Raw genomic sequence first — 25,993 nt, forward strand, 5'->3', positions numbered from 1 at the left:
GAAGTCCATTTGATGCCTATAATCACCGGTATGCATCGAACAACACAGTTTAAATCAATTTGCCATTTCCTGTTTTTCTTCGTCCGAGCTTTGATCTTGATTGGTCCCTGGTGAGATTTAATTTTCAAAACAGTCCACGAGAGAAGCTTGCTTTTAGTCTGTCGGAAGCAGCCAGGGTCGCCAGTGGCAATGGGGGACTTTATTCTGTGGCTAAAAAGGCTGAGATTGATGAGATCCACATGTCCCACTGTTCATTTATCAATAAAGCTGTCACCTCACCACTAACTTGGGCGGGTGTGTGTTAGCATTCATCAACAGCAAGGCATCAATCACCAAGCTCAGAGCAGCTACTTGGCAGTCCATTACACCGACCTGCCACTGAGGCTGCCACCAAACTTCTTTTTTCCCACCCTATGATAGCTTACCTTAGTACTGGGGGTCCTTAGAGACTGCCCTTACTGTGGCCAAACCGTTAGCAGTCGTGATGTGTGTGTGATCCATCCGTTTGTGGAACGACACTCTAATAATTTGTCTTCTTTACTCATGTTATTGCTTCAAAAATAACTGGAAGAGGAGTGGATTGATACAGCACTCAGGCTGTTTTATTCTTGGTTTTTGAAATTCTTATAGCATGATTTGGGAAAGAAACCCACCTAGTACATTTATCAGCCTCTCTCCTAAGGCAAAACAGCTCAGTCCTCTCTAATAACAGCAGTTCAGAGTGAACATGATTCGATCTGAGTAAATACCAAGCAAAATATCAACACGCAACCAATTTGTTCTTGTTTGTATCTTTTTCCTGTGATGTTGTTCTAGTTGAGCTCCATGTAACAAGACTTTAAATAAAACTCTCACAGCAGAGTAAAATCTCTATCTGTCTGTCTGTCTGTCTGTCTGTCTATCTGTCTGTCTGACCGTCCGTCCGTCCATACATTAATCATTGAATCAACATCTGTTTGTCCATCTTTCATCTATCTGTCATGCATCTATGCATGATATCCATCCATCCATCCATCATCCATCCATAATTAAATCAATGCATCCATCCATCCATCCATCCATGCATCCATCCATCTAATCTTTCCATCTGTCATGCATATATTGTATGCATCAGTTATCCATCCATTCACCCATCCATCCATCCATTCTTCCATCCATCCAACCATCCCATTAATCATTGAATCAATTTTTTCATCATCCATCCATTCATCTATCCATTCATCCACCCACATATTTACCCATCCATTCATTATTGAATCAACTCATCATCAATTTTTCATCTGACATGCATTTATTGGATGCATCAGTTATCAATTCACCCATTCATCCATGAATTCTTCCATCCATCCATCCATCCATCCCATTAACACATTGAATCATTTTTCACCATCCATTCATGCATCCATCCATCCATCCATCCAGCTATTTATCCACCCATTCATCAATGAATCAACCCATCCATCTATCTATCCATCTATTCATCTATCCCATTAATCATTGAATCAACTCATCCATCCACCAATTTGCTTGTCCATCTTCCATTCATGTCATGCATTTCCACCCATCTTCCCATTTGTCATGCATGTATTGCATGTCTCATGTCTCATATATTGCATGTTATCCATCTATTTACCCACCCATCCATCCATCCCAATAATCATTGAATTAATTTTTCCATCTACCCACCCATCCATCTAGCCATCCATCATTGAATCAATGCATCAATCCATTCATCCATTTGTCCACCCATATTTTCATGTCATGCATATATTGTATACACCAGTTATCCATCCATCCATCCATCCATCCATCCATCCATCCATCCCTGGATCAATTCATCCTTCCATTTATCCATCATAGAATCAATTCATCCATCCATTTGTCCACTCATCTTTCCATTTGTCATGCATATATTGTGTGCATCAGTTATCTATCCATCCATCCATCCATCCATCCATCCATCCATCCATACATCCTTGAATCAATCCATTCATCTGTCATAAAATCAGTAAAGTAGTCCATTCAATTGTCATGCATGAATGCATCAGTTATCCATTCATTCATCCATTTATCTATGTGTTTGTCTGTCCATCCATCTACATCTTGTGTATTTATTCATTAGTTAATTCACCAATACTTCCATTCCTCACTTCCTCCCTCTCTATTCAGTGTTTTTCAGCCTTCAGCACTGTGGGATTACTTTTCACGATAGTTAAGCACATCTTCTCATTACACCAAGAAAAATGAAGCAAAATAAATTATTTTACTTTCATTCAGGTTTTTGGTTTAATTTCAGGCACTTTGGGAGTTTCCAGAATTAAAGTGTAGTTTTTGTTCGTTTTTTTTTCCGGGTATGTTGAAGGTCTGCAGTGTTTCAGCCCACTGATTGACTCTAATCACTCAGTAATGACTACAAACAAGATTTGGGTGAATTATACCGTCATCATGTAAATCGTGACAAAACTTGGGAGTCATTTAGAGTAAATCAGCTTTTGTTGGACTGGCCAATCAGACAGTGCTGGTTAATTAAAAGCAGACATTGACGGTTTTATCCTCCTAATTATTGCCTAGAGCTTTGAGAGCGTAGTTGTCTGTCTATTTAGTCATTAAACACAGGCAATTTTGTGTACCTTTTTTATTACCTGACATGATTTGAAATGTCCTAGATAAAAATTACACAAAAAGCACTCATACAGCATCTCACACACTGCTATCTTTGTGTGTTCAGACACTTATTAGCCCTATTAGCCCCCAAGTAATTATAATTCTTACCTGAATGGATCAAATTTGATTTATATTAATCAGGTTTCAGCTATGGCAGTCATGTCGTCTTGGTTCTCTCTTTAGATTATAGTTACATGTTGACATAACCCGACATTAGCCTTTCAATCACTAAGGCATAATGGTTTTCTTTTCCTCAGCAGAATACCTCAATTTCATTACAGCATTGTCACTCAAAATAAGATTAAACCCACCTACGCAATATTAAAGGTGTTTGAAACAAATTTGAAAAAATAAACATTAGTCTGGGTGAAGGTGTGCATTAGTCTGTGTGTAACCGAACTGGACAAACTGAATTTCACTGCCATCCTATGAGTTTCTTTACCTCTGCCGAAAAGATGATATATATATATATATATATATATATATATATAAAATAGCTATGATATATAAAGTCACCTAATAGGAATTTGAAAAAAGTACATTTAAATTCGAACAAGTTATTGTAAACAAAATTTAAGCAAAATGTAATATTTTTATTGTATGTCTCTTGATTTTTTTCCTTTTTAAAAAAAAATTATTTATTCATTTTTTTCCTGACATTAATTTGGGTGTACCAATTTTTTGACTTTGATCTTGTTAGATTAATTTCATTTTGGGCTTTGGCTGTGACCCGCCTATACATGTCCAAACATATTATTGTGAAGCATTCTCCAGAAAATATTAGTATAAAAGATATCTTTGATGGGAGTCAACTCAATCACTGGCTAGGTACAGTCGTCTGAAGGAGAAAATAATTACAGTCATTCTGTACTTCTTTCACAAGGGCTTCTCATCATTTCTAAAAGGATGTTACAGTGCTGGTTTCATTAAACACCCTGAATATGAGGAAGACCCAGGCTGTGCGAACGGATGAATTAGCCATGTTTGTATGTATTGTAAATGTCTAATGAGAGCGTAAGACAGTCAGGCAGACTGGGGCGGCATATTCCTGCTCATTATCTCTCAGCAAATCTCACCTAGCTCGCTCTCTCGCTCTCTCTCTTGCTTCTCATTCCTACCTGTTTTTCGTCTTATCCTTAAATGTTCCTTCTAACTATATTTATCTTCGATTTGTGTCTTCCCCGTATTTTCTTTTTTTTTATTTGCTTTGTTTATTGACCAGTTAAACCATATTACTAATTAATTAATTAATTAATTAATACATTCAATCATTTTCTTTTAGGCTTAGTCCCTTTATTAATCAAGGGTCACCACAGCACTACCTACTATGCCACCGCGCCGCTCCATATCACTAAATATTACTTATTATTTTAAATTCTGCTCATCCATCATGGCTACACAGAGTCAACAATAAAAAAGTTATTTTTATTATTATAATAAAAATGTTTAAACGGGATGTACTCAAAGCCATAGCTTTTATTTTAAAAATCTAAATGTTTTATTCGAACTACAATCATTTTAGAAATAAAATGTTTACTTTTTTGGGGTGGTTGCATATCAGTTGACTCTCATTATAAAGAGTTACAGATTTTTTAGGATATATTTTTAGGATTATTGACTAAATACATAATTATGCATTAGCTAACTGTACTTTAGTCATATTAATATTGCTTATCTTAATGATCTAGAAGTAAAGTTTTATTGCTATTACCCCAAACAACAAACAAACATTAGACCTAACATTACACACAAGCATCATTTTTTCAGTAACACTTAGGTTTAGGTCACAATTGAAGGTATTATCAAACCATTAATTAACACACAATTAACAGTTGTCATTTAGCAAACAATCTATTGCTTCTTAAATGTGCAATTGTCTTGATAATTATAACTTTCTTTCGTGGAAAAAATATAAACACTCTGCTAAATATATTTGCATAACAACTAGGGATGCTCAAAATACTCGATTAACCGTTAACCGAAAGGGTGCATTTGTAACCGATTAATGCTATCAGTTAATGCTTTGGCGTTACGTGCTGACTGACTGACTGACAGGTGCGCGATGCGTAAGGGCAGCAAACACGCAGAAGCTTTCAGTAAAGATAAACACAGTTTCTATAGTTATAGGCTTTATTTATAGATAAAGTATGACTTTGTATATAATCACTCCATCTTGCTGGAGTTTATAGCCTTTTCGCTTTACTTCAGGATGCATTAACACCGCTCTGAAGGCCTAATTGCTGTTTTAAGTTATCCAGAGCTGTATGAATGTACAAATCTTGAGTATCATAATATTATTAAATATTACAATTGTAACAACACAGACAGCAACACTTATGCACAATCGATACCCAGCTGATTCAGTCGTTTCATAAGAGGACCGCGCTTCTTTTTTCTTTGTCAACATAAAGGCAGTGAGGTGCGCCTTGTTTTCGGCCCCTTGTTCAACTGCAAGACATACTTAATTTGCGGGACGATAACGTATAACCCGTGCCTACAGACACATTTGCCAAAGAAGCAAAATGAAAGAAGAATATTGCTGTTTGAAACAGACGTGTTAATGCTTAACCAGCGCTGATGTTGACCTGGATCTGCGTAATAAACGCAACAAATAGGCTTAACTTTTTATTTTACAGCTTATAAAGCATGTATGCACATTAATGCAATATGATATCAATATCAACAAATGCGCACGTTGTTGTTGTCTTTTTATCACCGCAGCGCGCGCACTTTAACCGCGAGAGAGAGAGAGGAAACCATATATCAGGACAGACAATAATGATTTCTATTAAAAATGTAAAAAGGTTTTGTGATTTATAATAATAACAGCGGGGCATTAAATAAAGGCATATTTTCCGTGGAGCAAGCAATTTGAGGAAGTCTGCGATTTTTATTTGACGGAAGAAAAAACATATGATTGGAAAAAAATCTGTCAGTATTTTCGTTTTGTAATCTAAATTAATTATTTAAGTGAAAATAATTTAGGGCAGTCCTATTTATTTTATTCAGTTTATTCTGCTCTTCTGTATTAAACACTGCAGGTGCGTGAAAATGCTCTATTGTTATGTTCTATTATTATTATGCTAGTATGTTAAAATAAATCAGTATTTTAAAATGCAATATTTAATGTGTCAGACACAAAATAGACACGTCAATTTGTTTAATATAAAATTAATAGTAATCTAACCAGTTAACCGTTAATAACCGATTAATGAGCGGCGGTTGTCGGTTAGCAAAATTAACTGAAATAAGCATCCCTAATAACAACTGATTTAAACAGAACTTGAATTGACTATACAGTGCAAGGCAAGTATTTTACAAGTAACTGCAATTCATTTACTTGTTAACATCGGGATAAGTTATTTAATTACTGTAACTAGTTTGAAACTATTTACATCCAATACTGGTGTCAATACAAGTTTTCCTGCATGGATGCACGACATCATGTTTTTGAAATTTACATAGAGACAATAGCTGCGTCCTAAATCACATACTTATGCACTATTCTACGCCATTTTGTAGGATGAATAGTGTAAGTAGTGTGTTTACACTGAAAACTCAGAAAATAATAGGTGCACTTTAATTACCCGGATGATGTACTCATTCAGCCGGTAAATGATAGACACTTCACGCACTCAACAGTCGCAGCTTTACTCACGTAGCAGAAGAGGCGGAGCTATCAGGTGCACATGTTGGATAACTTTATTTATTTTGGATGGTAAAAGCAAAATTATCCTACAAGAGTAATTATAGCACCTCCCGATGGTGAATGCGGTTATACTCACGGCAGGTATTATTTGATACTTCGGTCATTTATTTCACTGATTTGGAGACTGCCAAACGTCATCAGAGAAACAGGCTGAATTTCCGCTTAGTAAAAAAAAACATTAGTGCTCCATTTGGGACAACACTACATACATACAGTATACTATGCTGTTGAGTGTGTAAGTGCATACAAACATAGTGCATGAGTGCATATGTAGAGTGTGCCATTTGAGACGCAGCTAATAATTTAGAGATGTATTGATTCAATACTAGAATCACATAATACAAATGTACTTTGAAATGTGAAGCTTTAAAGGAGACCTATGCAAAACTCACCTTTTAAGGGGTTAAAACATTTGTGTGGCAACAGTGTGTGAACATATCTATTTTATTCTTTTTTTAATCACACTTTATAAAATCTGTCTGCAGAAATACTTTGGTTGACATTCTCCCTTTGTACAAGTCATCAGAGGGGGAAAGCTCTGCCCATTAGTGACGATCTCACCCTCACTGGCATATGACGCAAGTCTTGTTTTTGAATCTGCCACTATGCTGACACATAGGCATTTGTAACTCCACCCACTTTTGAAAGGAGCACAATCAAATGTAATCAAAGTGGCAATCACCAAAATAGCACCATTAGGTCAAAGGGGCATTTTCAAAGATTTATGAATGTATTTTGAGCTGAAACTTTACATACACACTCTAGAGACATCAGAGACTTATTTTACATATATTCAAATCCAAATGTGGTGCTTTGCCCATGTTTGCTAGCTTATAAAAACGTGCAATTTAAAAAAAATAAAAAATACTACCAAAACCATTTACTGATGCATTATTTATGCATAACGAATGGTTCACTACTTTATGATTGTAGATGTCAGTTAATTGCTGTGCCGCAGCAATGGAAAAGCTTTAATGTGCTCGGTGATATTAAATGAAAGATAAAATATGACAGAGCAATAAAATGCACAGTAGAAGTAGCAGAAGCTAGTACAAGACATTTTAACAGGCATAATTAAGTGTGAGAAAATGACTAAAGGAAATATTCATTTGCTAAATGAGTGAAGGCAACTATTATTCCAAAACTGATATTCTTTGTGTATGTATTTGTATGTGTACCTAATATTTGAAAATAATATGCATGTATTATATCAGTATTATATTAATACATGTAATTAAATGTATTTATTATTAATGTATTTAATATATGTATCATTATTTGTTACTAATTAATCCATTTTTATTTATTTCATACATTTTTGTGGATATTCGTACATCTCTAGTAAAAAATGTTAATAATATCTGTTTTCAAAAATATGCATTTCCAGGCTCCTAAAAGGCTCTTGTTGTGTAATATAATGGCCAAAAAATGCATAAAAAAACCTTTCAGGGTTTTTTTTTTTTTCTTAAAAACTGTCACACAAACACCCCCTCAGTCCCTTTAAGCACTTCAGCACCATTAAGCTATGAGAGAAGGAAGAGGATGTGAGAGTTTTAAAGTTTTACTCAGAGTGTCTGGCTGTCGCCCAGTGTACATCTTTTCCAGCACATTACCACAAATAAAGAGACACTGACATCATGACTCCACTGCATAATTTATGATTGCATCAAAGTCTACACACACTTTCAATGTACCCACAACCACTTTCCCAAATACACACACACACACACACACACACACACACACACACAAATCTGCATCCATTCTTATTCCACCCGCGTCGTTTCTTTATACGATCCGCAGATCTGCTGAAGTATGCAAGTACCTTCAGATGAGAAGCATCGTCAGAGAAATATTTGAACCCTGTTTTGCCGTTAGCCTTGACATGCGAAGATTAATAATGTGTCCGCTGAATTACTGTCTGGGCATTTACAAGGTCGTCCTTGATTATGCGAACTTTGCAGAACATGCCAGTACTGAACCCGCAGGTTTATTCTTTATTTTTAATTTGGCTAAAGCATAATTCTTACTGGAGGACCTCCAATGTACACCTGACAACCAGCGCTCATAAAATCTGCATTTCCAACACACCCAAGTCACCCACACTGAAGACAACTCAAAAGTCACAGTGCCGTTAATGCAGCTAACAGCCAGTGGTGGAATTAAAAGAACCATTACTTGCCAAACAATGTAATGCAAGCAGAGTAAAAGTGTGTGTTCCACATACTACTCAACATATGGGTGAAAAATCTCTTCTAAAGATTTAGAAGACTTAAAGATTTAGAAAAGTAGAGAGTGAGAAGTAAAAATAATATACCCTACAAATAAAAAATGTAGCATATCGGTGTCATTTTCATGTTTAATAAAAGGATGCTAGCTAAATTATTTGCCATTCATGGACTATAAATTTAAAATGTAAGATTAATTTAATGGGAGAACAAAATCACATTAATAAATGCATATATAATAAGCTGAGTTGGTGTATATATACAAAGAGTGAAATCTGTGTAAACAGAGACAAAAATCTAGCAGTTCGCTGAAAACCAAGCACGTGAAGCACTGATAGGAAACAGGCAATTTGTGCAATGTGTTTGTAAACGTAACATTCTGTAGTCAGAATTCTATAACTACTAGAATTACCATAGTTCTCATAGATGTCATAGTGTCACATAATTACCTCCAAAGCTTTTATTGAGATATTAAAATAAAGCTTTGAATGTCTGACATCAAATTTAATTCAGTCATCACCCTAAAATAATAATCTTTTTGGTAATACTGCCTATAAATGAAAATTTAGGCTACAAGACTATATGCGAATGTCTGCACCCCACTTCATTTTCACTTTCAAGAGTTTACACTTGATTGATAATAAGGCATGTTTATGCTGTCCCGGGAGAGAGCCTTGAGCTCAGAATATCCTTGAGCCCAGGGCTCCCTTCTGTATGAAGGGCGAGAGGGGAGTTTGAGCTCAGCTAGGTCTTGAGAACTCCCCTGCTTGTTAATGTGTTAGGAATTGCTATGAGATATAGCTGGCTAAGACTTTATCTATGATGCCACTTTGTATTAGTCAATTTATTTATATTGTTTGTCTTTAGATGGTGGTGGAAACCGGGGAGGTCGGGGAAATCCCTTGCAAGCACGGGGAGAACGTAAAAACTCTGCACAGAAACGCAGACTGACCTGGTAAGGACTAGAACCAGTGGCATTCTTGCTGTGAGGCAACAGTGCTAACCCTCTCTGCAAAAGGGTGAGGAGTAGGGGTGGAAGGAGGAATTCTTCAAGATGAAGATAACTGAAGTGAAAAAGTCTGGTTATTCATAGTGTTTGTATTCAATGGATTGGCGCGATATGTGAAGCTGATGCGGGACCAGCCTTGATCAATCACAAGGATGTGATCCTCTCGAAACTAGTTTATATATAACCCTCACTTCACAAAGCTGGGGAGTTTTTTTTCGCGGCACTGAATATGCTGTTTTGAAAGAATGCTGTTTAGTAAAGTGTGTAATGTTTCTGCCAACAATTTTTTTTTTCTTTTGTTAGCAGGAAGTTGCTAGGCAACAGAGGCACGTGTATTTAAAGTCACAGGGAAAAGTAGCAGACACTGAAATGCATGCAGTTGTTTTGGTAGAAATACTTATAGCTGTTAGTGTTTTGTCATTTGAATAAAATAACTATGTTAGAAAGAAACACACATGTATTTAGGAAAAGTCGGAGTATTAAAGATATGTATGTTTTATTTCAACAAAGCTTTATAAAAGTTTTATTATGCAAACATTAAAAGTTGTCAAAACAACCACCTCGGTAGTTCTAATGTTAAATCCATTTGACAGTTTTGGTCACCATACAGTAGACAACTTTCATAATTTTATCAGTGCCATGCAGTTTAAACAGTCTCTCTGTCATTGAGTGTAATGATTTTGCGTCTTCTTAAACACATTTGATGTTTCAAAACTGTACATGGTTGCTGTATTAACAGTATAAAGTGTCCATGTCTTGAGGTTAGTCTGTCAGATGTGTTTTTTCTATGAAAAATAGTGCAGTAAAACTACAGGACTAAAATGTACTCCAGGTTAGATTCATATTTTTAAAACTACTAAGTAAAGTAGAATTCCAAAGAGAAAAAAAACTCAGTTACAGTAATTTGAGTATTTGTAATTAAATACTTAATTTCACTGCTAGCAGCTAAAAAATGTCTGCCAAAGAAGTAGGAGGGTGCGAGCCGATGACTTCAAGCCTGGAGCTGAGAGTTCAGCGGAGGATACGGCACATGTTAGATTGCCGAATGGGTTTTCTGTCTTTAGTAGGACAGAGTAGGAGCAATGTTTCTCTGTGGTATTAACGCATTAGGATACTCACCAGTCCTGAGGGCATGAAGACGATAGCAGTAATAACCAAACCAGCAAGCTCCTAACTGCCAGTCCCTCCAAATCAGCTGAAATGCAGATGAATTACAGCTATGATTAGATTTTATCTGAGTGCATTTGTGTGTGTGTGTGTGTGTGTGTGTGTGTGTGTGTGTGTGTGTGTGTGTGTGTGTGTGTGTGTGTGTGTGTGTACTGATTGATGAAACACTCCCTTCGACTTGGCTGGTTGCTGCAGAGGGTCTTTATTTTTATGGTGGCTAGGAAAAGGCTCATATTCTTTGCACTCATTTACAGTATACAATCATGTAGATAAGACAGCAGCCTCATTATTCGGTAGGGTTTTATGAATGTATAATTAAACTGGGGCTGTCGGTTTAACATGTTCATTTAGTGTGATTAAATTTAAAAAAAGAAAAATAAATTACAATGTCCCCTGACCATATGTAAACGGCATAATTTGACTACTCTGATTAACAATTAAATGTTAAATATTGCATAAAATTGTATACTTATCATTTTTTATAAAGACAAGAGATCCATCTACAAAACAATACTCGATCATTTAGAGGCATTTATCGCTATTTTTTTTTTCTATATGCAGTAAATTGTAATTAATGATCCTGGTTACCATATAATTACTTTGATTAAAAGTTTTAATCGACTGACAACCCTAATTTAAAGCATGAAGAGAAGCACGGTGTAATTATTTTAAGTATATCCGATTAAGTTGCGCTCACACAAGGAAAAGACCATGATAACTATTATACATAGTTACTATGAAAATCTCAAATATGTAAATTTGCTGCTAACTCATTCTATCACAGGTGTTGGATATATGAATATTAGCAAAGACTATAGAATACACAGCAAAATGTGGGGACCCAAAACAACTCTATGGGTGTTAATTTCAACACTTTGAAAGTGTCTCATGGGGTCCACTCAAAACAGACTTAAATCAACACTTTCAAAAGGGTTGGCACATTGACACCGAAGTAAGGGTTAATTTTAACTCAGGGCAGAGTTAAAAAATGTAACTATATTTAACACCACCTGGTGTAATATATTATTTTATTCAACTCTCTTGAGTGTAAATATGGTAAAAAGGTCAAATAGACTGTAAATTACAAAATAAAGACATTTTATTTGAAAACATTCACCACTTCAACAATTCATTCAATTTTTAAAATGCAACAATGTCAAATATGCTTTAAATGTTTTATTAGTACAGACAGTATCAACAAAATATGATGTCCAAACTTTATGTTTCATCAGAGCAATTTGAAAGTTCAATATATCGTCACTCATAGTTTTCTTCTGAACGCATAGTTTTCTTCTGAAATTACATTTTAAACAACTTGGCGTGCAAATCTTTCACTTCTGGTGTTTCCTTGGTCCTCCACATCAAACACAGCAGTTTAAATGAAGGTATAAATGCTGTAAACTTGTTTGAAAACAAACTGGAGCTAGGAAATCTCATCAAGCATGTCCTGTGAATGAAGTGCTTCCCAGCCACAAGATGACCTTTTTATCCATGACGATGTAGCAGCTGCTGATCACTCGTCTGGTGGTTCCTGATGCACGGATATAGGGTGATGCTCATCTAAGAACTCTTCAAGACTCCAGCATGACTAAGAAAAATGTTTGAAAACAAATTGCAATCAAATTCTATGATATATTTAAAAGAACATTTAAAGTAAATAAAACATTCAAGAAATCTAAACTCACCTTTTGAAAATCTACATGATGATCCACAACTTGACTCTCCCAGCTGGTTGAGGTGACAGGATATGGAAAAGTAGAAAAAACACATACATCACTGTTGGATCTCCAAAAACAATTAGGTTAACTACTATGACTAGAACTAGAAAAACAGACAGCTGTCTGTCCAGAATCCTGAATTTAACACAACACTTGGAGCAAAATTTAGAGGAGCTTAAAATCTTTTATATCATTTAGGGATGCTGACTTCCCCAAAATATTGGCCACAGTGTAAAAAATATTCATAAACTTACAGTTTTCTGTAAGCGTGTGCGTGCGTGTGCGTGTGTGTGTGTGTGTGTGTGTGTGTGTGTGTGTGTGTGTGTGTGCGTGTTTCTTTACCAGATTCAACTTGTTAGGCCCTTTCAGGTCCAGTATTGACGCCACCTTTACTGGAGTCTAGCAGATGTTTCAGGTCCAAATATAATCTAAAATATTAGGATAAGCAGAAGAGAAAAAGTGCAAAGACAACAGCAAAACATTATTTAAGTAAAAGTTCACCCACAATACAAAACTTATCACCTTCATGTCATTTGTTATTCTCTAATGCTCTAATACCCTCTCAGCTTATTGTGAAACAAATACAGAAATTTATCAAACATACCTTCATTATTATCACCACATATGACCAAGAAGGTGTGCTTGGTCATTTCACCAACTCTGGAAATACACCATCCGTCTCTAATCAGCCACCGTCACAGGGTCTTGTGTTATTGTACAGAGAACTGTGGCTGTTAAAAAACAACAACACATTAGTATCTAACACATATGCATAACCTTCAGATAAAAAAGAGAGAAGAACATCACAAAGTATGCCTCACACATTTTCACATATCTTTTGATTCAGATGTTGATTATTGATAATAAATCTACAAATCAAACCTGTATCATCATTAGGCTGCTCAAATATGAATCAGTTGATTAATTTTACAGACAGGTGGCTGTTTACAACGCACTAATAAAACGGAAATGTTGTGTACAGTACATGCTAAGTTTAGCCTATAGTTTTAAGCACAATATCATGCGGGAGAAAAAGCTTGACTAAGATGTTCCTGACAACAGAAATAGCCTAACTTACTAACGTCAGACATCCCGAGTTGGGAAAAGTCATTTTCGGGGGATACAGAGTTGATTTGCGGGAGGTAGCGGGAGAGATGAGTACCTGAAGAGCAATGGGATGAGCTGCGCGCGACGTACCTGAAGAGCGGTGGGGGTGACTTGAGCGCGACGTACCTGAAGAGCTGGGAGGGATGCGGTGGAGAGGGGCGTGCAAAGTGTTTAATGACCGGGCGGGAGACGCGCGATTTCCGGGAGATGATCATTCATTTGCGGGCATCTACTTGGGCATCTGGGAGTCTCTGTGCATTTGCGGGATAACGTTAACGTTAGTCCCGCAACTTCCGGGAGACTTCTGTAACGTTAAATGTCTGATAAAGTGCAAACGCGGTCATTTAAAGACATTAATGTTAACATTCCGACTTTAATGGTTGTCAACACTTAATATAATTCAAGCGTACGTTATCACACGAGTCTAAGTTATGGACTAACGTTAACGGTATATGGACGGCCACGAATGAACCAGTTAAAAGGGCCGAGGTGTTTAAAATAACCAAATTAACGTACACGAATAACAAACAATCATTTGTTTCAGTCAGGAAGCCTTTTACAAGTAAGCATATGTTCATTTACTCACCAGATATGTTTTAGAAACTCTCCAGAGCTTATGGAAACCGTCCTGTGTTGCCGTTAGCATCCGGGCAGAGTAGGCTAACGTTAGGCTGCTCCGGGGATTCCCTCGCTAGTTTGCTTAGAATTAAAGGAGAAGTGTCGATTTTATTTTACAGATGGGTAACAACGCACAAAATGGCATTAAGCGTGACAGAAATGTGCTGAACATGTACATTTGATGTTTTTATGCACTATGTATGCGTGAGCATATATAAAAACATTCTTGAAAAGAAGTCAATAGTAATGCAGTTAAGCTAGATACACAAACGACCATGAATGAACCACAGAAGTTTAAAATTGTCACTCCATTCTAAAGTTATTAACTTAACAACATGTTTACAACTGTATTTCCTTAAAGAAAGTCAGTAAAATACCAACATTTAGGTAGTTTGACTCACCAGTTGCTGTTCTAAACCTCAGATGGAAAATGGCGTCTGGAAAATTCTTCAGTGACTGGGGCTGCATGAATTCCCGGATGTTGGAAATAACACCACCAAGTGTAGAAAAGATAACTCCTTGATTTCGCACTGAATAAAATCAATTCTAACTCTTATTATATTCATTTATCAAAATCTAACTCTTTAACGTCAACACTTTACTCTCAAATGCTTCAACACCGAGAATTTAACTCTGATGAATTTGCTGTGTACACAAGACATGTCACTCATATAGTTTACAATTGGGAAAAGTGTAACGGTCAATATGGGGAATGAAGCCCTGCCTACTAGTACAGGAGCCAATCATTGACTTGCCTTAAAAGTAATTCAAAATCTAGTCAAATCGAAAATTGGTATAGTATAGTATAGTATAGTATAGTATAGTATAGTATAGTGAGGTATAGTATGCCATTACATCAAGCATCTACAGCCAACAAATATATCGCAAACTTGTGAACATGACATTCAGGCACAACTGTCAGAATCTATGCCTTGTGGCAGTTACACAGAATTTTCAGTTTTGTCGTGCACCATGAGAGAGAAGCTGATTCTCGCTGTGTGCAAAATAAAGGAGGGCAAAAGCAAGACCCTTTATTCTCAGTGCGATCATCATGGTTGAATGAATAAATAGAAACTCATATACTGCTAAAAATTTTGGAGGGAATGTTGAGACAACATAAATGATATTTTTTATCCATCATTTATGAATATGAATTTTCTGATAAAAAAATAACAGAAAAACTATGTTTTTTCATCTCACGGGCATGGACCTGCGTGGACAACACTAAAAACATCACATTCAGTCAGCCGGTCAAGTACAGCCTGGTCGCAGGAGTTAAATATTTCAGTGTATTCCCAGCTCAAATTTTCTGCATACGAAGATGATCCACGCAGCTCCCGGGCTACTCTCCACTGGAAATGAATGACTTATGGTCTGTCACTTGTTGTGTGCAGTGAAAGGGTGGCTTAAGCTACCCCGCTGCAACACAAAGACACCATTCAGAACACCTTAACAACTACATAGCAATAGACTAACAACTATTTGGAACACCTAGCAACCACACGGCAGCACATTTACAAACACTCAGAATTCTATAAAATATGTACATATACTTATAGCCACAAACGCTGGTCTTGCACCAGCTCTGCATCACACGTCCACAACAAGACACACTGGGTTAAGTTAGGCTTTCCAGTCTATGTAGTTAGTCCAACACTTCCACTTTATGGTCACTTCAGAGAATGGAACCAACCCATGACATTAGACACAGTGATATTGCAAGATGGTGGTGCCCTTGCACTCAAAGCCATAGTAAAACATTAATTACATTACATTACATTACATTAATCTTGTATGTTACATACATGTTCATTAAAGTTAAAATCAATTTACAAAAGACTGTAAACTTGACTAACTGCCTCAACTCTGCTTCAAGGTGTTGTTTTTCATGTTGTTGTGCATCTTTAGAGATGTTCAAAATAATTCTTTACATCTTGCTATGTGGTTGCTAAAGTGTTCTGATTATTCTAAGGCACAGGTGTCAAATGCAGTTCCTGGAGGGCCGCAGCTATGCACGGTTTAGTTCCAACCTTGCTTCAACACGCTTACCTGCAGGTTTCAAACAAAACTGAAGGACCCAATTAGTTTAATCAGGTATGTTTAATTAGGGTTGGAACTAAATTGTGCAGAGCTGCAGCCCTCCAGGAACTGGTTTTGACACCTGTGTAAGGAGTTCAGACCAGCCTGGTTTAGAGTGGTTGTAATATGTTACTCTGTGGCTGTTAAAACAGTTTGGAGCAAACTCAGAAACACTTACTGTAGCAACACACAAAAAGCCACATGGAACACCTTAGCACCCACACAGCAACTCTTAGCTGGTGCTAGCTTTGCCCTTACTCACTTGTTTGAGAGCAGCACTTACATTTTCCTGTGGAAATGAAGAATCTAGTTTTCAGACAGCGCCTAAACTGTCTCCGGTAAAGCATAAGTGAGCTAACTCTGTCTTTTTGTCTGCGTGCAATTGCTGTACTTTGCCCAGGCAGCTCCAGTGCCAGCTCTATTGGAACTGTGACATCTGTCATAGTTATTATAATTTTTTTGTTGTTGTTCCGCCAGTTCCAGGATAATAGTTGAATGCGAAGGCTTTGGTGCCCAAACTGTCAAACCGGTGCCAACTCCGAGCACAGAAATGAAGCCAAGGAAACGGCACCGCTCTGGCCTATAGCACGGTCACTTAGATAGAAGTAATGGAGCGAGACCTGTGCTGTATCGCCTTAAGTCATGTTATTCTGAATGTCAGCTCTCTGCTTAAGTGGAAAACAGCAGTAGGTGCAGCTGTTATTGCACAAGACAGTGTCTTCCCGAAAAAAAAGGAGGAAAAAAATTAGGAAGCTCATTGAAACTCGGGTGACACAGCCAGCAAATCCTTTGGAACATGAATTTGATACAGGGAGGCATTTGACAAAATAGTCTCTAGGCGATTTATGGAGTTGAAAGAAGCAGTTAGGGAGCTGGTGGTGTGTCGCATGACAGCGCGATTCAAAGACACGCCGGCATAAAGTGGTGAATGCTAACAAGCTACTCAGACAATTAGGACTCCAGAATTGCTGCGCTGAAGAAAAAAAAACACCAATATATATATATATATATATATATATATATATATATATATATATATATATATATATGTATATACAGATTTCCTTCACACTCGTGATGGTCATATACTGTAGGCCCTGTCATTCAAATTCATTAAGTGCATTAGATGAGCCTGACATCTGCTACATTAAAAATGCAATTATCTGAATTCATAAATATGTAATTTCAGGTGTTGAATAATTGATGTGGTCTAATGCTCTGTGTTAAGTTATAAACTCACTCTTAATGGGTGCGTAAAGGGAACAAAAGGTGCGTCTACTGCAAGATTAAAAGTCAGAGAGATTCCCTTCGAGAGGAGGCCTCAGCTTATACCCCAAGTGATTAATTAATAATTATTAATAAACAGAGTCATAAAATCTGCCTGTACGTGTGCCCTCCCTGGTGTCTGTAAAGTGAGATGTAGGTATGCAGTAATCTAGTTTGTGTTTAAAGGTTTATAACCACATATTAGAGATTTTGCAGTTCGGGCATTAATTCCATTTCACCCCACGGGTCTGAGGGCATTATAGGGGCCTGAAGAAGATTTGACATGCCCTGGCATTTGGGCTTATTCAGTTGCTTATAAACATACAAGTGGCTAAAGTCTAATAACACTGTAAACAGCATAAACTGGACTACAACAATGTTAGCAAAGTTTATGTATGTGATTTTGAGAAAGAAAAAACTATGCATAGTTAGTGAAACACTGAAACATTGGAGTCTCTGAAATAACTCCATGAAACACAAAAAGAATATTTGACTATTTGATTTTAATATAAGACTTTTGAAAACTGGACCATGTAGCCTAAAATTTTGCTTTAAAGTGATGTAGAAATCATTGTTGTTCCTATGCAAATGCATAAACAGAAGCGAATTATTGCCACACGGCACGAATGACAAGGAATGCATGCTGTTTGCTACCAACTCTTTAATCGCATTTACTGTGCAAGTTTAAATAATTGAATCTGGACTATTTATTTATTTAATCCAGATTATATTTATTCTATTTACACTGGACAAAGGCTTCAATAATGAACTACAGAAGCGTTTAAAACTCGTCTTTTCCCTTTGGTCATGTCTTATCTAAACTATAAGCCACAACTGCCACAGAGATTTGTGATGCCTGTGTTTTCAAGTGTGTTCGTTCGTTTGTGTGTGTGTGTGTGTGTGTGTGTGTGTGTGTGTGTGTGTGTGTGTGTGTGTGTGTGTGTGTGTGTGTGTGTGTGTGTGTGTGTGTGTGTTAATTATGCTTAGATACTGTGGAGACTGATAGAATCCCTGCTGCGTTTAATCACTGCTGAAACATGGTGGTCTTTATTGCATTGCAGAGGAACAAGAAAACAAAGCAAAAATTACTCTCGCATTTAATATTTCATTTCTCATCTCGGCCTTCAAGAGCCACAGTCACATTTAGCGAATTAATTTGCCCAGATGACGCGATTCACACAAATCCACGGGAACAGAAGGCCATTTAACCTCTTTGTTGCCAGAGAACGAAGGGTAAATATGAGCATAACTGAGCGTTCTGCATGCTCCATCATGTCTCAAGTACTCCAGGATGAAACTATCAATATGGATCACCACTGGATGCCAGTACCAAGGCTTGGCAGTAAAATCAGCCTCAGCACTGTGATAATAACTCTACTAATGAATTACCCGCAGTCTTCTGGACTCCAAATGAAAGACCTGTGGTGATTGTGTAGGAATTACTGATGCCAATGATTAATTGACAATTAAATAATTGTTTAATCAACGCACCTTCTCAATGGTCAATTAACCAGTTTGTTTGTGTCTTTTCTTTTTCCTTATTAATGGAAACCAACTTTGCTAGGCTAGAAATTTGAATAAAAATAATAGAATTGAGTCATTTGCTGTTGTATTTGCTGTTGTATTTACATCAACCTGTGTTAATGTAACACTTTACTTGAAGGGGTGTTCATAAGACTGCCGTGACATTTTTATAATCATGACATGACAACGCTAATAGGAAGGGATTTTTAACTTTTATTAACTGTCATTAGCTCAGATATGCGATTTCACATGCAACAATGTCGTTGTTTGAGATGTCTTTGTCATTATCAAGACAACATAACAAGTCATAAATTCATCAAAAACATGATTGTCATGAAGCCATCTAAATTGTCTAGTCTTCTCTGAATATGGCAAAAACTTAACTTAACAAAACACTGTACTTTTTTTTTGAAGCTGTTTAAAATTTATTGATTATTGAAATTTAATAACTTAAGATTTCCTAAATAAAGTATCCTAAACGAAGAGAATTTGCTTCTGTTGTTTGAATTTGTGAAAAATCTCAATTTAACTAAGCATATTAATCATGTTAGGACCTAAGATAAACTTTCTGTAATACACCCCTACAAAACCAGTTGGTGTTTTGAGAAAAATACATCAATTAATCTACTTTTCATTGATGCATGATTTGTTAGGATAATAATTAGCAGAGATTTATTTTTTAATTTAAAGGTTAAAAGAAATACAAGCATTGAAAAATCTGAAATTTTGAGAATCAGAAATTAATTGTGATAAATGTTTTGTAGGAAATTTACCAAATGACTTCATGGAGCATGATCTTTACTTAATATTCTAATGATTTTTGTCTTAATAATTTTGACCCATATTGAATTTTGTCACCTCGATTAAGGAAAGTTTGACGAAATGCGTATGCGCACTAATCATGGCAATAAACACTTTTACATTTTTTTACTTATTTTTCAAAAGCCTTTGACTGATTATTTTGTCAATACCTTTAAGAATTCCTTATTCAAAGAGCACCGGAACATTCATTACCCCCAAATCACCTTTTATTTGTTTTTGGATTGCAAAACAGTTTATTTGTGGTACTCTCTTATTCACTGTTTACGTTTACTCAACAGTGAGGAGCTCTGCTGCTGCAAAACCTGAAAATGTATGAAGGATTTTTAATGTTTAACAGAAAAAAAAGAAACTCAGAATAAATGAATAAATGATCAGGTCGTTTAAATTTTAGGATAAACTTTCCCCTAAAGTTGAACAGACTAATTAATAATTGTTTTAAATAGAGAATATCCATAGGAAATTCTATAAATTTGGCATCCCATAGAAACAGAAGGGATTACGAAAGACTTCTTCACACTGAGTGGATTCTCAACCACTGTCACTCTGCAGTTTTTAATGTGCTTCCTCTGTCCTCCCTCTCGGGTGCATTCAGGGTAAACCAACTTAAACAGCAGTAGCACAATTTCACACGGTCCCACACTGTGTGTATGTGTGTCCTGATGAAATATAGGATAAATGTAGCTTGCTCAGCACAGAGCAGACTTTGAGAATAATAACTTTTGGCGCCGGGGTGTTTGTGATTTCTGTTAAAGCAGCAAAGCACGTCCTCGTCTGCCCCGTTAAACCATGTGAGACAAAAAAGGTGACTTTTTGGTTGAAACCCTCAGGGTGTCATACACTCACACACAATCTGTGACTCACTGGAGATTTCGTGAACTCTGTGTGTGGCCTCATAGGCTTGGAAAATGTAATCTACTGAGATCAAGTCGAGTGAATCGGGCAAGATTTTTTCCCCTTAGGGTCAGATGTGAGCTTCGTGTCGACCACATTGATCTAACTGAGGTGGAAACGGCCTCTTATTAGCACAGAATGAATGCTTTATGCCGTGCACTTTGTTCGCGGTGACCTTAAAAGCAGAACAGAGTGCAGTCGTCATTATTGTCATCCAATAAGAACAGCAAATTACCCAGAATCTGAGGGTTGTTCGCATTCAAAGGTGCCATTCTGGGGTTTGCGAGATTTGTGCCTGAGTGTAATCATCTCACCTGGCTGTTTCCAACTATTCTTCCTTTTCCCCTTTTTTATTTATTTGTATATGAATATAACTCAACGCTCATTCATATTAATGTTATACTACCTTTTTAAAAATAAATATTTTGTATATTGAATGCATATTACAATTCTGAAAATGATTTTAATTTTGATTACTTCTACTTTCTCTTCATTCCAAAGTATGTAACAGGTTTAATAATAAATGATTATTGATATAATAATAATAAAAACAACAACAACAACAATATTATTATTATTATTATTATTATTATTATTATTATTATTATCATTATGCATTTACTATCTATTCTGAGTTTTATAATTATTATTATTATTATTATTATTAGCTTTAATTTTAGCCTTATAATTAAAGCATTTAAATGAAAGCTGTCTTTTATTAATATTATTATTATTATTATTATTATTATTATTATTATTATTATTATTATTATTGTTGTTGTTGTTGTTATTATTATTGTTATTAGCCTTATTATTAGCCTTATTATTTGCTTTAATATTAGCCTTATAATTAAAGCATTTAAATAAAAACTTTTATTATTATTATTGTTATTATTATTATTATTATTATTATTATTATTATTATTATTATTATTAACCCTGTTATAAATAAAGCCTTTAAATAAAAGCTGTCTTTTATTATTGTTATTATTGTTATTATTATTATCATTATTATTGTCCTTAATAAAATTTACATGTTTAAATAAATGATGTCTTTAATTGTTATTATTATTAATAATATTATTATTATGTATTTACGATCTATTCTGAGTTTTATTATTATTATTATTATTATTAGCTTTATTATTTGCCTTAATATTAGCCTTATTATAATTAAAGCATGTAATTAAAAGATGTCTTTTATTATTATTATTATTATTGTTATCTTTAATAAAATTTTAATTTTTAAATAAAAGCTGTCTTTTATTATTATTATTATTATTATTATTATTATTATTACTATTATTATTATTATTATTATTATTATTATTATTATTAAATTATGATTTAAATGATTACTTCTGCTACCAACTTTCCTTTATTCCAAAGTAAATTACATGTAAGATGTTACACCTGTAATAATTATTTGTTTATTATGAATAATCATGCTCATTATTCATGCAACTAATACAATACAACTTGTCTTACTATACTTTCTAACCATACATGTATATATTTCATGTCTGTCAGTGAGAATCCATTGGTTGTGGCCAACAGTTCACCATGTATTATAAGTACAAAAGTGTCAAAAAATAGGGTTTGAAATTTTCTGGATGCTGACAGTATTATAAAAAGCCCAAAGCTACTGCATACAGAGCACTAAATTGGAAACCACGAGTGATACCCAACACTACCACCTTTACATTTCCTTCCATTTTTCTCACTTTTCCCCAGGGGAGAAAGAGGTGCAGAGCATGCAGGACTCATATACAGTAATTGTGCATCCTCTCCATCAAATCTGTCCTTGCATCTTGTGTTGTGTATCCCCAGTTCCTCCTTCTCTCTGCTATTATATCCAGCTCTTAATTAGTGTTTGATGTGAAGGAGTGTGTGAGAGTGTGGAGTAGAAGCTCAAAGCCCATCTAGTGCAGCTGTCTGTTTTACCACAGGACGATCTGACAGCCAAGAGCCTCTAATTACACACACGCACACAAACACACACATACACACAAACCACAGACACACACTTTTTATACTGTACATTCATATCTCTATGTCTCTAACTGTATATTCATATATTCCTACCCAACCCTCACAAGAAGTAATCTGCATTTTTACATATTCAAAATACTTAATTCTGTGTCATTTATTAGACGTTTTCCTCCTGAAACCGAAGCAAAATTTACCCACAAGGTCAAAATTTGACTGTATTGCTCTACTTGTAGGGACAATTGGTCAACACAATGTGACGAATACAAGCTACACACCTCCGACATGATAGCAGGATAACAGCAGCATTATATGTTTACGGTCAGGCAAGTTGTTGTGTTTGTGTTCTTGTTGACCATTTCACGTTCTCAATCTACATGTCAGCTGGTGGATTTATGAATGATTAGTGCATTAAAAACATTTGCTCTGTCAAATACACTGCAGAAAAGAAAAGAAAGAAAAAGCTATAACTTTAGTTATCTAGAAGTTCAAATAACAAACCAAATCTTATATCAAGAAATATTTTTTTAGTGCTGTGCAATATTGAATTGCAATCAGTCGCATCCAGAATCAACTCAGGATCATTATTGATACGTACCCCTATATACGTTCCTGAAGATCGCGAAATATGTCACAGGAGGTACTTTTTTGCTGTACACAGCCCACTGTGTATGCTTTTCCAGATCTCAAATTTCTCTTGTGAGGGCCGTAAACTGACTGACTGACTGACTGATTGACCGACCAACCGATTAACCCACCCACCCCTAAACCCAACCGATAGTGTTTTCAAAAGCATTGATTGACCAGCGCCCACCTTCTCGGCTGCCTGGCTTTACTGCATTTTCAGATTTGACCAAGTTCTCACGCTCTTACTTACTTGTTTAATTTTTTTGCCTATTGTTTACCAGCTTTCTGGAATCGTTCTTCACCTGACTTGAACCTCGTCGTCATTGTCAACTCCTCTCTGTGTCTCAAGTCCACCGATATACAGGGCGAGCTGGTAACAGTAGAAAAGCCATCCACATGGAGGTAAGCGGTCAGCTGGTACAGCGCGAAAAGAAACAGAAGCTGTCGGCGGCATCATACCGCCCCGTAGCATTTGTTATAAACACAAAATGCAGTCAAAAATTGCTATGGCTACATAATTTGTGCTCTAGAAATGTATACAGCGGTACATTTTCACAATGAGCCTGTGTTGTCAAAAAAGGTTTGTTTTGAAATAATACATGTGCGTACACTGTCCATATTTATTTAGTATAAATACACACTGGCATGCATATATTTGATAAGATATTTATTTTTATTTAGGTTTATATATATATATATATATATATATATATATATATATATATATATATATATATATATATATATATATATCATACAAATTATATAATTAAATTTGTATGTAATAAAATAGTTTTGTATAGTTTTGTTTCTTTGTATCTGTGTCTATCACATATAAATAATAAATACTGCTTAAAAAATACACTTTAATAATAATAATAAACTTGTATTATGTCAAAACAATCTTTCATTTTGGATGTGAATCACAATTAATCAATTAATTGCCATCAAAATAATCTTTTTTTCTTGAAAATAGCAATATCATCTTCCAATGGGGTAAATAATATAATTTTATTGTAAATTTAAATTAAGATTATTTTGCTTACCTCACTGGCAGATAATTTAGCTTGTTTAAGGGAAAAAACTAATTTATCTAATTTTAACAAATTTACAATTTTTCATTGATTTATAATTTCTGAAAACCAAACAATATGTTTAACTTGTCTAGAGAATGCTTCTTTATTTAAGAATGTTTTTAGATATTTGGACTAGAAACAAGACAAAAGCAAGCTTTGCAATGTGAAATCAATCAGATTGAAATTTGTGTTCATAAATACAATAATGCTATGTAACTTTTGAAATTTGAAATCTAATATTAAATTACGATTACAAAAAATGAGCAACTATTCTTTTAACAACATAAGCTCATTTTGAAAACGTACCCCCATATACATTACAGGAGAACATGAATTATGTGGCCAGAGCTACGTATGGCTACATTTTATGTTAAAAATTAAAGCTATGGGGCAATATGACGTCGCTGGCGCTTTTGTTTCTTTTCTTGCTACCAGCTGACCGCTTGCCTCCATGTGGACTACTTTTGGCTCTTTTTAGTTTGACCAGTGGCTCGCCGCATATGTTGGCGGTCTTAACCCACAGAGAGGAGTGGACTGTGATGAAGGTGTTCAAGTCCAGTGAAGAATAGTTCTAGAAAGCAGGTGAAACAAAAGACAAAAAATAAAATAAACAAGAAAATAACGGCGAGAAAGTTGTAAGATCTGTGGTAAAAATCAGTCGGCCATGAGGATATTTCTATTTGTGGATTGCTTGTGAAAATGCTGTCAGTTGGGTTTGGGAAACGGGGTAGATTGGTTGATCAGTCCAACCCGATCTCATGGCACTTCCTAACGTTTTGATTCAGTGGCTAATTCATATCATCCCCATAGATCATTAAGTTTAAGAATGTGGTTGGGTGCCATGCCTCTTTTTTTAAAATCAAACATTTTAATGAACTCGAACTAGTACAAATTAGCCACTAAACTGACAAAACCATTTCCTCTGCAGTAAGTCAGTCAACATCTGGTGGATTTATGAGAAGATCAGACACAAAAGCCACTTGAAAAGAAAAAAATTTCATCTGAAAAAGATTACACAGCGACCTTTAATGAATTTTCTGAAACAAAAAACAGCAAAAAAAAAAAAAAAAAAAACATACCTCATGGGATGTCTTTTGCACTGTCCAGAAATGTATACAGGGATACGTTTCAATAATGGGCCTGGGTTGTCTTTAACTACTAAGTAATATTAATAAATTATATCTACTTACTATATGGTTGGGGTTAAAATGCAGATTATGTTAGGTGTTTAGTTGTATGAAATTATAATTCATTGTAATTACTATCGTAAGTGCATGGAACATCTTTAACTACAGTACATCACCTTAAATTAAAGTGTTACCAAATTCACTCTAAAGAAATTGAAGTGACATAATGCCAAATGATAAATTGCTACTCTCATTACAGGTCACTTAATTTGTCAAAATGAATTGTCTGGTAATGCAGCGCTGCTTTAAGTAGCTGTTTAAAATTAGAGTGTGTCAAATGTTATGTTCTAATATATGCATTAGCATTGTGGC

General features: G+C 35.4%; 2 long non-coding RNA genes across 5 annotated transcripts in view; both read right to left on the reverse strand.

Moving 5' to 3' along the window:
• LOC147844702 (uncharacterized) overlaps positions 1-25,993 on the reverse strand; it is a 102,271-nt gene that overhangs the window by 6,417 nt on the left and 69,861 nt on the right. For 2 of the 3 annotated variants that reach the window (XR_015483109.1, XR_015483111.1), the window contains one exon: positions 10,730-10,805. This is a non-coding gene — a long non-coding RNA (uncharacterized LOC147844702). Of the gene's footprint in view, positions 1-10,087; positions 10,614-10,729; positions 10,806-25,993 lie in introns of those variants that run through there. The other variant, XR_015483110.1, reaches the window with a different exon arrangement.
• Positions 11,859-14,659, reverse strand: LOC137491540 (uncharacterized). 2 transcript variants are annotated; one of them, XR_015483115.1, is made up of 6 exons: positions 14,622-14,659; positions 14,189-14,301; positions 13,100-13,226; positions 12,838-12,923; positions 12,463-12,505; positions 11,859-12,365 (listed from the first exon to the last, which is right to left on the reverse strand). It is a non-coding gene; the product is annotated as an uncharacterized LOC137491540 (long non-coding RNA). The 2 variants fall into 2 exon arrangements; XR_015483116.1 differs by having other exon boundaries at positions 13,693-14,301.

Source organism: Danio rerio, chromosome 4 (genome assembly GCF_052040795.2).
Source record: "Danio rerio strain M-AB ecotype USA chromosome 4, GRCz13ab, whole genome shotgun sequence".
NCBI classification, from domain to species: Eukaryota; Metazoa; Chordata; class Actinopteri; order Cypriniformes; family Danionidae; genus Danio; species Danio rerio.